We start from the raw sequence: 12,219 nt of genomic DNA on the forward strand, positions 1-12,219 counted from the left end.
GTAGCATATTTCACTTTACACTATCCTATTACTCAGGTTATATTTTTGATAGTACATTTATAACCTAATATGTTTGATTTTTAGAAAAAATGTTATTACATTTTTTATATCTAATACTCAAAAGCATTCCCTTTATTGTTACTGTAGTATTAGAAAATATCTACTTCAACAAATATAAAATATGTTTAAAAACAAATTCTGACTTAAATAAACTTTTTTAATGCGGACATAATTTATGTTCTTTTCATACATGACTAAAATATTGAAAATTACATGGTGTAAAAGTAGGGAAATTATCTGGAACATCTAAATTATTATAATTAAATTCTATGTATTTCCACAAGAATGCACATCTTAGTACCTCTCTGAAGCCAGAATGAAAGACTAAGTAATATAAAATCATTCATGTGTACTGACAGCTCTCTACATTTGACAGGTATGTTAAGGTGTAGAGACGAAGTTATCAGATGTCCGACTATGATTTTATACACGCTGTCTAACAGCAACATCATACGTTGTAATCTGGATGGGTTGACAGAATTCCTATATTGATTTTCCATGTGAATGAATACCCTCAGGAGGATTTATGCTCTTTATTAATATTTAAAGCCAGGAGGGTCTGATGAGAGATCTAATTCAGGATAAATATATATTTCAACAGAGAACTTACCTGAAAAATGTCTCCTTTTTTGGATTATTTTAAAAATGTTGCATTATTGGCCACCACATATATAACTTTAATCCATAAAAATGAATCCATAAAGACACATAACAGCCCTTTTTTACAAAAAATCCATCCATGTATCCATCTATCCATCCGTCTGTCATGATGCTTTTAAAAGATCTGACCCAAATGCAGAGAACCACTCAGAGAACCAGGGAAAAAGTTTAACAGGTTTATTAAGGTGAACTACAGGAGTAGGATTCTGGAACTCAGAGAGCTGGTAAACCAGAACTGGAAGTGAGAGGGTAAGTTCGCAGAGGTTAGTTCAGGGTCCGTAGGAAATTTGATTGAGTTCTTGAAAACAGTGAAAGCTGGACTCACGTAGGAGGAGGTTTGTTTCTAGTCCTTGAATCCAGTTGGTGTGGGTTTATCCAAAGAATCAGAATCAAGTTTATTGCCAAGTAGGTTTGCACTTACGAGGAATTTGACTTGGTGTTGTTGGTGCAGACAAAAAAAAAAAAATAACAAAATAAAATAGAATATATATAAATATATATATATATATATATACACAGAAGCTATATACAAACAGTAGACTGTGCGTTAATGTAACGCAGAAATCCTGAATGGGGGAGAGAAACATTGTCCAGTGTCACGGGCGGGTCTTGGCCTTGTTTATAAGGCCGATAGCAGATGGGAAAAAACTGTTTTTGTGACGGGAGGTTCTGGTCCTAATGGACCGCAGCCTCCTGCCAGAGGGTAGTGACTGAAATAGTTTGTGACTGGGGTGCGAGGGATCAGCCACAATCTTCCCTGCACGCCTCAGAGTCCTGGAGGCGTGCAGCTCCTGGAGAGATGGGAGGTTGCAGCCAATCACCTTCTCTGCAGACCGGATGACACGCTGCAGTCTGCTCTTGTCCTTAGCGGTGGCACCAGCGTACCAGATGGTGATGGAGGAAGTGAGGATGGACTCAATGATGGAGGAGTAGAACTGCCCCATCATTGTCCTGGGCAGGTTGAATTTCTTCAGCTGCCGCAGGAAGTACATCCTCTGCTGGGCTTTCTTGGTGAGGGAGTCGATGTTCAGCTCCCACTTTAGGTCCTGGGAGATGATAGTACCCAGGAAGCGGAAAGACTCCACAGTGTCAATGGTGGAGTCACAGAGGGTGATGGGGGTAGCTGGGGCTGCGCTCTTTCTGAAGTCCACAACCAACTCCACTGTTTTTAGAGCATTGAGCTCCAGGTTGTTCTCCCTGCACCAGGTCACCAGATGGTCAGCCTCCCACCTGTAGGCGGACTTGTCACCATCGGAGATCAGTCCGATGAGAGTGGTGTCGTCTGCGAACTTCAGGAGCTTGACAGACTGATGACTGGAGGTGCAGCTGTTGGTGTACAGGGAGAAGAGCAGGGGAGAAAGAACACAGCCCTGGGGGGAACCAGATCTGATGAGGTGTGAGTCAGAGAACTGTGTTCCCAGCTTTACGTGCTGCTTCCTGTCCGACAAAGTCTGTGATCCACCTGCAGTTGGAGTCAGGCACATTCAGCTGGGAGAGCTTCTCCTGAATGGGGAACTCGTTGGAGGGCGGACAGGTTGGTTTGGGTTGGACCCTCAGGAGCAATGGACTGCCACTTGGATTTTCGTGGGAACTTGAACGGGACATGTGGAGGTTTTTCCCCTGCTCAGTGTGAGAAGTGGAGAAGGCCAGGTGGAGAAGGCCAAACATCCAGTTTGCAGGAAGGCTTCCTGCAGAAAGGCAAAGACAAAAATCTACATTAAACTCAGTGGAACAAAGGCTCAGGTTAGACTCAGCTAATCTCAGCTTGGCTAGAGTACCCAAAACTGGCAAACACTCTAGCGTCGAGGTAGTGACAGCCCACTGCTTAAATACTCCTCTAGTAATGAACCAACGAGCCGCAGGTGTGCAGGAAGACCAACGAGGACAGGGCCCCACCTGGTGGTGGAGAAAAGGAAACACAAAAACAGCCACACAAACTGGATTCCTGACACCATCCACCCATCCATTGACCAATAAGCGAAAGATTGGATTCATCATCCTGGACAGGTCTCCAATCCTTCACAGGGAAACACAGAAAAAAATACTAATCACACACATTTTACACTATTAGACACATTTGCACAAATTAATATGTTTATGGACTGTTCAATTTTTCCAAATTACACCCAGAGATCTCCGACGTGCACAGGGAGAACATGCTTCCTTCACATAAAATGATCCTTGGGCCCTCTTCCTTCAAGACAATAGTGCTAGATTGTGAACCACCATACTGCCAACCATTTTATCAATAAGACTTTTTTTCTAATATTATCTAAAGAATTATCTGAGAAGCTTTTTATCTGTAAATGTGATAAATCTATTGAAAGGTCAAATCAGAAGATGTTTTTTTAAAGGCGTTTACAGTCATACTTGCATAATAGATATCCTATGTTTAAGGTTGTGTTGTTTTGTTACAGGAGCAGTGTTGGAATTATAGTATGTTCTGGTAAAGCATGTAAACTTAAGTAAGAATAAAAGTAAAATAAAAAAGCATCCTACTAAAGTGTATCCAGAAACATGAAACATGGGCCTCTGCTGTTAGTAAAATTTTATCAGTTAATCCAAAAAATCCAGTCTTACTTTGTAAACCTTTTTAGGTCTGCCTTGTCTTGGAGCACTGAGAAACTTCAGCAGCATTTTGTTTCAGTAAACACTTGTAGCTTTTTGTGTTTAGAATTGCAATTTATTGCCGTTGTCCTCAAGATGTGAGGCAAACTGTTTCTACCTGCAAAAATAAAACACGATGTCTGGTATTTACATGGTGCTATATTCTGGTCAGATAAGACTGCTCAGGTTTTGTTCTTCACATGTTATCAGAATGTGCTTTCAGCCACATTCAGAGCATGCATCCCATAGCGCACAGCTGTTGGCCCCTTTCCAGATTAACTATATTGCCCAGAACTTGTCCTTATTTCTGTATTTACTTGTTGAGTTATCTCACAGAAACAGAAGGGCACCGCTCCACCTTCCACAACTGCCTGCTGGCATAATATGATTCTATAATGTTATGGGAAGAAAATATGTTCTATAAAATTGTTTATCTTAGTTCCTATTAACAGAGACCGATTTTAAAATATGGGTTTGTATTTTTAATTAATAAAGCAGATTTTAAAATAAGCTTATTCCATGAAATCTACTGATGTATCAAAAGGTGTATTATTTATGAGAAGAAAAACAGCATCAGCTACTAAAACATTAAATCCAAACCAGCTTAAGTATGGAGTAGCCCTTTAAAACTGCATTAAACTACAAAATATAAATCATTATGCTACTGTATATAACAGTGAATAAGTAGAATTCTTCATGGGAGTCCCATTTCATGGTTGGATTTCTGTCTCTGACAAATTTAGATGTTTGCGTCTCCAACTCCTCACTTTTCTTCTTCTCTGTCAGAGCAGCTGTCTGCTGTTATCTGCTACTTCAGAAGCAGCCTTTGTGGCCTGCTGTAATCCCCGACCACATATCCCAAGCTCCCAAAACAAAGTTGTGGCGGATGAGGCAACAAATCCAGCACATCAGACAAGAGGTATTGCATTCTGGCTCTCTAGCACGACTGCCTTCACCAATGCGCATTAGCCTTTAATGTCTTGTCGCTGGGATCCTCATGGAATGAAGGCTGCTGAAGAAAAGATTTAATAGACTCTTACTGTTAGAGCTGTTGAGACCTTATCAGTCAGTACATAAATGTAACCATAGCATTTGCTCAGTCTAAACTGTGGTACTCTGATTTATCACACAAAGAAAACTAGAAAATTGGATTGAATTAGAAATCAGGTTATGTCTGATCAAATACATTATTCATCACAGTGAAACACATTGGTCTATTCATAGATTTATCTTCTTCTATTTGTTTAAAACCTAATTAAAAGGGGATCAATAATCGTCCAAAGCAATCAATTTGTGTGCTAACCTTTCAAGATCAAGATAACTTTATTTACCCCACAGGGAAGTGAGCGCACAAAAACAGGGAAATAGGATAAAAATATATATAAAAGTTAAATAATTAAAGTAAGAAATATTTATCTTATTTTCTACTACTGCTGAATTTTAGAGAATTGTAGAGTGTCACCCGCCACAAGGTGTGTTTTAAACTTGAATAAGGGACTGTTTGCAATAAGCACTATTTTTTTTCTATTCTCATTCCTATACATACAACTGGCATTTGTTTTTAAACAAATTATTTATCTTGACTGTTTTTTGTTTATCTGTATCACTGGATAAAGACTAGAGGTTTTCTCTATCTTCATTATTCCACCTACTTTTTGCAATAAACTCACTCAGCATGTCTCCAATCTCAGTATCATGCTGTCACCACCGTGCTTCAAGGTGGTTTTGTGTTTTTAAGATTTAATGTCCTATCTGCAATCTTCCAACCAGTATTACTCACATTGTTGTTTGGCTGCTATTTCCAGCAGTGCTTAACAACGCCAGTTTTGGAGCAGCAGATTCCTTCTAGCTCAGCGCTCTTTAGGTTTATTGTGATATTTAACTGATAGTCTAATAACTGTCAGGTAGTTCGTCCACCGCCTTCCAGTTTATCAGAGGCTTAAGCCTTGGTTGTGCCATTTCTGTTGCTGAACAATAAGCATTCAGATTTTTTATTTTTTTATCTCAAAGGGACATTTTAAGTAAAATGTTTGAAACTTGGACACTGCTGACTCTTGCAAAAGAATGTCTGTTCCAAACACACTTCATAAAAGGTTTTGGCATGATTAAGGATGAACAAGCCCTCTAAATCTACTAGGACTTCAGCTGGATTGAAAGTTTATAGTTTTGGAAGGCTGACATTGGGTGCCTTGAATATGGTCCTCAAAGCTTTTACCTTAATCCTGTGTAAAAGCTATAAACCATGTTAAAGAATCAGGTCTACACCAGATAATCAACCAGTTTAAATTCAGTCTGTCAGCTCTAATACGAATGGTGCTCAAATGTCTAGCCATTACCCGGACAATGTTGATGAATATAAGAAGTGTGTTATTTCTCTAAAATGTACTAAAAGAAAATTAACCTGATATAGACCAATGTATCTAAATGTTTTTGCATGATGTTTAATTCTACACGGACTAGAGAAAGTCAGCATTTAAAACAACTTTTGCCCTTATTCTCTTTTATTATTATTATCTAAGCTGTTTGTTGTGTCATCATTCTACAATTAAAAACATAATGGCTTAGAAATTATCTATTAAATCCTAAAATCCATGGCATTCATACTATGCTTCCTAAACTAATAGTTTTGAACAAGCACTAGTCCCTGACTTCATCTGCTTTAAAGCTCAAATAGTTTTCTAATCACAGTAGGAATCTCTGTAGCTCTCAGCAAGTATTTAAAGTATTTTAAGAAATATAGATTGCAAAAACTCGTTGTTGTTTACAAAAATGTCATGGCAGAAAAAAAGGTTTTTGCATTTCTTAACTCTGAATTTATTTCTCACATTTCTATTTGCTGCTCTAATACTCAGTCCTCTCTTAGATAGGTTAGCCACGGTTACGGATGTTTCATGCTGGAAGGCCAACAAAGTCGGGTCTAGGGACTCACAAGGTCCCTGTCCACGTGCTGATGATAGGAAACAACCAATCTTCCCTTCTGTCAGTCCTAGTTCATGAAGAAAAAGATGATTTTGGCAGCAAGATGCTTTTAGTAAACCAGGCACGGTTCTCTGGCCTTGGGTCTGTCAGGAGGAATCTGTAGAGACTGTAGAGCAGATTGTAAAAATGACAGCTGTTCTTAATTTCAGCCAGATATCTAATCTGCATGGTGGAGTGAGACTGACAGCTAGCACATCACTTCTGTAGAATGACACTTTTCAGAGGAAGAAGTGTTTAATTTTTTCTACTGCTGGCAAACGGTGAAAGCAATCAAGTCTGATTCTTCATAAAGAACTATTTCTTTTTCATGTCGTTATAAATAAGTGCCTATCAGCAGCTTAAGATCTTTTTTAAATTTTTTATGATTATATAGTCTTTCTTTTGATGAGAGGCTATGCAAGGTGATTTATGAACAATTTTTATGTTAAATAACAAATGTGTTACATTGAATCTGGGTCTAAACTTAGTTTTATTAATACTTACTAATGCACGGACAATGCAGCTATAGCCTAAAAGGTTAGATCGTTAAAAGCAGACATTCTTCTAGTTTAACATCTGAAATAATGCTGTCCTATCTTAAATACAATGTATGAAGGCTTATCCTTTCTGTTTGCACTTAGTAAGGGTTCACATAATCTTTTAATGTATACTTACTTGAAAAAATTGAAAATCAGATTTTCGCATGGATAAATTCAATAGGAATGAAAATTTTTCCTATAAATGGCTTAATATTTTCCTTGTTTTCCCTTTATTCTGTGCTTTTCTTGCCTGTCTGCTGTTCTTCCTCTGTGTGTCTGGTTCGATGATTCCGATTGCTCCTTACATTCACCTGTAATCAATTATCTGCAGCACTGTATCTGTCTCCCTCAGCCCCTCTTTCACAGTTTTGTCAGATGTCTATGCTGTACACTGCAGCCTGAGACATATGAAGTTGTATTTGATCTGCCGAAAACAAAATACCTTTGCTGAGAGATCAAAATCTGAGAGATCAAAATCCAACAATGGGGAAAACTATCTGGAAACTGAAGCTCCACTTAACAACTTGAACCGTTTTTGCACCTTAGATCACATCTAAGTCTCATCCACTCTCATGATCTAAAGGGCTTTGATTGTGTTTTATCTACTTGGTTTTAAAGTTTCTTACTTTTGGGTTTATTTTGCACTTCACTTGATTTCTTATAGTTGCTGTTTAGAGATAATTTTACTAATTTTCGTGCACATCCCAAGCTTGGTCCTCTGTAGTGTCTACCCTTCCATGTTCTTTTAGTGCAACAGCTGGTGACACTATTACACTGCAGTAGGAGGATTCTAGCGTTAAATTTCAGCCTCAGTGTCTTTTTGGATAAAGTATGTATGTATGGGTTCTCTCTGGGTTTCCTGGCCTCCTCCCACAGTCCAAACACATGTTATCAGGTTGAGTGCTGTATCTAAATTACCCTTAGCTGTGTGTATGGCTGCATGTCTCTCCCTGTGCAGTGCTAGTGGCATGTGCAGAGTTTACTTCACCCTCCCTCAAGACTCCTGGAGATAGAACACAGCTCCTCCTGTGACCTTAAAGGAAAAGCTGGTATAGAAGACAGACAAATGGGAAAAGTTCGTTAATCTTAAGTTTGGTCAAAATTAGGGGAACATAAAGGAAAAGTCTAAAAAGGGAAACATTATTCCCTCACAAAAATATTTCCTGAAAATCTTAAGACGTATTTTATTTGATTACATTGTACATGTACTTTTTTTTTTTTTTTTTTTTTTAGAAAATTGTAACACTTTATGCATTTGAAATAAATACATTTAGTAGTATTAATTTTGAGTACATTTCTTTATTAGTAGTAAATAAGTAAATCTGATTGTGTATTTCAAATAAATAAGCTTTATTTTACAAATTAATATGTTCATTTAATAGGCTTGTGTTCAAATTATCTTTAAAAAAGTAAAGGGGAATTTAATATGTAATAAATTTACTAGGGGTGGGTCGCGATTAAAATTTTTAATCGCGATTAATCGCATGGCTGTGAAATTAATTAATCGAATTAATCGCATTTTAATCGCATACTTGGAAACAGCAGGAAGTAACTTTTTCCACATGGATTTTGAATGACAACACATAAGCTTAATAAACAAAATATTGTTTGTTTATTTTTTTAAAGAAATATCAACAGGCCAGTGCAAATTTTAAAGTTCAACATATTTAGGAACGCTAAACTCAGAAATTCAGGTAGCTCTATAGGTATAGGTAGAGCTTAATACTGCTTTTTAAACGCAAAAATGCAATACTCTCAAGTACATTCAGAACAAAAAGCCTCTGAGGCTTTAACACAATTCGTGGATTTATCAACAGTTCAACTGTTTACAAAAAATAAGTCAGAAATTAAATGAAATTCAGTCCAACTCTTTATAACATTGGCCATTCAGACAGTTCAGTTCAACATAAAGTGACAGTGATTGACCTCCAATTTTTCCCATTTGAAACACAACTGGCCAACTGGCCTCAGGATACACATTTAACTGATTACTTCCTCTCTTTCAGCCAGTTGCTGAGACATACTAGCCTGTTCACATTTTCGGAGCTCAGGGCTGCCCTCTTCTTTTGAACTATATTACCTGCCAGGGAGAATAATCTTTCGCAAGGTACCGAAGTGGCAGGGCTGCCTAGATACTTGCGGGCCAGGACAGAGAGCTGTGGATGGGCTCTATCATGAGAGCCCATCCACAGCTCTTATCGACTCTTCCCTCCTGTATTTTAAAACAAAATTTCCCCTGCAAAGGATCAACTAAAATGTTTTCATCTGCTTCGTCTAATTCTTCCATGGTTGTCTCTCCTTCTAGTTAAAAGCAACTTTCTTCTCTGTTCTTCTTCTTCAGTTTCCGTCCGACGGTATTCTGGCCATAGTTCTAATGCTGCCCCCACAGGTGAAATAATTACTTGGGTGAAATCCCAAACGACTTCCAGGAGACTGTGGTGTGCGATTAAAATGCGTAAATTTTTTTAACGCGTTAATATTTGTGTGATTAATTAATCGAAATTAACGCATTAATGTCCCAGCCTTAAAATTTACATAAGTCTTACATAACGCTCTAAGAAGACCGTTGTTCAGACAGCTATTGTGAATTGTAGTATTGGTTTTAAAACGACCCAGAATATACAGAGTAGGATCCTAATGCAAGAGGGATGACTGCTGAAATATCTCAATATAACCAGTCACAACTTCAAGCTTTATTGATCTTTTAAAGGAAAAATACCTTTAGTAATGTTGGTACTTCTTTGACTGTGCCACATTAAATACATTGTTAGCTGAATATCTTTGTCGTCTCATTAATGTTGGAAACCATCAAAATTTTCAACAAATTTTTTTGATCAGAGGGAAAAATTTCTTCCACCTCCTTGAGTCGTGTCTTTAATGCTGCCCTACAAAGTCCAAATGGAAAGGTTTATGATATTATAAATAGATTTGACTGTCGGAGGTCTTTATGCAAATATTTGACTTAAAATAGTCAGATTTAAGGATTTGATTCATAATTAAAATAATGTTGCTTCAGCTTTTGCTAAGGCAATATTAACAGGAGATCTGTCTGTTTCCGTACTTATAAAAATAACAATAACCTCATGGAAAAATAAATGCTCAATGGATCTTAAACTGCCATGAGAGCAAACAGAAAGATCAAAAATGTGGATGAAGGGACATATTAAAGAGGAAAGGATATTGCAGTGGATGAAATCACATTTTGAATGCATAATGATTTTGAACTGCAATAAATAAAACAAAAGCTGAAGATGTCCAGAACTTTCACAAGCAGACTGAGAGAATGATGATGACATAACATACTAAAATTACTTTGAAATGTTATTAAGGGAAACTAGAGTTCAGTCGGTTGCATGCCAGAAACTGAAACTTTTTCACAGAACACGGAAGCAATAAAAACTAGAAAGATTTCTTTATAGGTGTCGGATGAAATATTTTCTCTCAATATTTGCTGACCTTTTTACTCTATCCATAACCTACTGCATCTCAATCTATAATATGCAACATAACAAGTGACAGAAACCTTCATATACCTGGATGGGGGGTTTACTTATTTTTAGGGGCAGGGTTTGCTTCATTTTGTTCTTGCAGACAGTAAAAAGGATAACTACCTGAGGCATAATTATTACAGTAATGAGCTACACGTCAGCATGAAGAGGGCTGAAGAGGCCAGGTGCCAAATTAGTATTCATAACTAAGGATAATTAAAATTATTATGAGGATCAAAGGCCCTGAATTGAAAATATCTGCCAATTTGATTTTCTATTTTGCTTCATCTTTCACTAATTGAATGTTAGCAGTGCCTTTATTTAAACAAGCAGACAAACATTAAACATCTTGGGTTCTTCAAAATAAATCATAAAGACAAGCTATGTTATAGCTACTTATAGTGGTGAGGTGCTCTCTGACACAAAATGAGCAGATTTGTGAACAATAGTTAGAAAAAGCTAAGATATTTCCATTCAGCAAATGAAAAATTGGAGGAACACCAAATGGGACGTCTTTATATTTTTGTTCAGTGTAAATACCTTGAAATAATGACTTATTCAATAGTTGGATGTTCTTTAATTGGAGTAACATAATCCGATAAAAAGACATAACTCATTTCTGATATCTCAGTAAATCTATTTTGTTGGTCCCTTTTAATTAGAGACAAAAATATAATGTATTCTTTAAAACTAAATCACTCGTGCCACACTTATCTTCTCTCAATACAGTAAAATGGACGAATCTGAAGCCATATTGTATTTAAATTTTAGCTTTTAAGGTAGGCTAGTATATGCTGGGCTTCTCTATGTCCAAGAGGTATATAAATGATGTAAAACAGGGGTCTTCAACAAACCCCTAATTATATATTCTTTAAAATTGTTTTATATCAAACTGGTCCTATAGTCACTCTATTACAGATGGAGTAATGTAACGAAAGTAATTTCTCCCTGGGATTATTAAAGTATTTCTGATTCTGACTCCTGGTTGATGGGACAGGTGTTGTGAATGAAACGGTGCCCAGCTTGAAAGAGTTCCTGTTTGTCGCTGAATGTGAGCATTGCTTATGTTGCACTGTCAACATCAGCAAAGCTCCCCCAGCGTGATTCCATCATCACACATGTAGTGGTGGGTGACAGTGATCATGCAGCTTGCCAGTAGGGGGTTAGACTTGACTTTTTGGTCAAATAGGAAAACAGCCACAAGCCGATTGTTAGCGGGTCAACCCGGATTTGAAAAACCCAGGCTTTCGGTGTGAAAGTGGCTTTAAATCTACAAAAGTCAACAATAATGAACAATAAATATGTGGTGTTATGCTATTCAGTTAAAACATCTAAAAACCTTTCTATAGAGTAATATAGTATATATACTGTTAGAATGAAATCACTGTAGTGATTTCATGTAAGTTAATTGGTTTACCACTGAAATGAAGCTTAAGTGTAAATTCAATCTGGAAGACTGCTACACCTGAACCACATCCGATGTCCCTCGTTCTGCTCCAGGGGCCTCGGGGGCCGCAACTTTTCCGAAGACAATGATCTTGCAAGATCCCCTTCATTAAGCTCCTTGCCTAGCTTCTCTCTCCCACACGCAAGTGAACTTTCACCCGCCTCGACCCCATCTCCTCCCTCATTCTGAGGCTATTCTCAGTCCCAGTCATCCTCTGGCTTATTCCGCCACCAGTGTCTGGGCCCTGGGGGAAGACTACTCTAATAGTTTTCTATCTGCTTCTGTTTCCTTGAACCCTAGTCGGCCTCGGCAGATGGCCGTTCACACTAAGCCTGGTTCCGCTGGAGGTTTCTTCCTGTTAAAAGATAGTTTTCATCTCTACTGTCGCTACATGCATGCTAAGTGGAAGGGATTGCAGAGAGTCAATGAGTCTTCGCAATCAGCTGGTTTTCCTTAGATA

Source organism: Cyprinodon tularosa, unplaced genomic scaffold, assembly GCF_016077235.1.
Source record: "Cyprinodon tularosa strain WSP-4 unplaced genomic scaffold, ASM1607723v1 ctg71, whole genome shotgun sequence".
Taxonomy (NCBI): domain Eukaryota; kingdom Metazoa; phylum Chordata; class Actinopteri; order Cyprinodontiformes; family Cyprinodontidae; genus Cyprinodon; species Cyprinodon tularosa.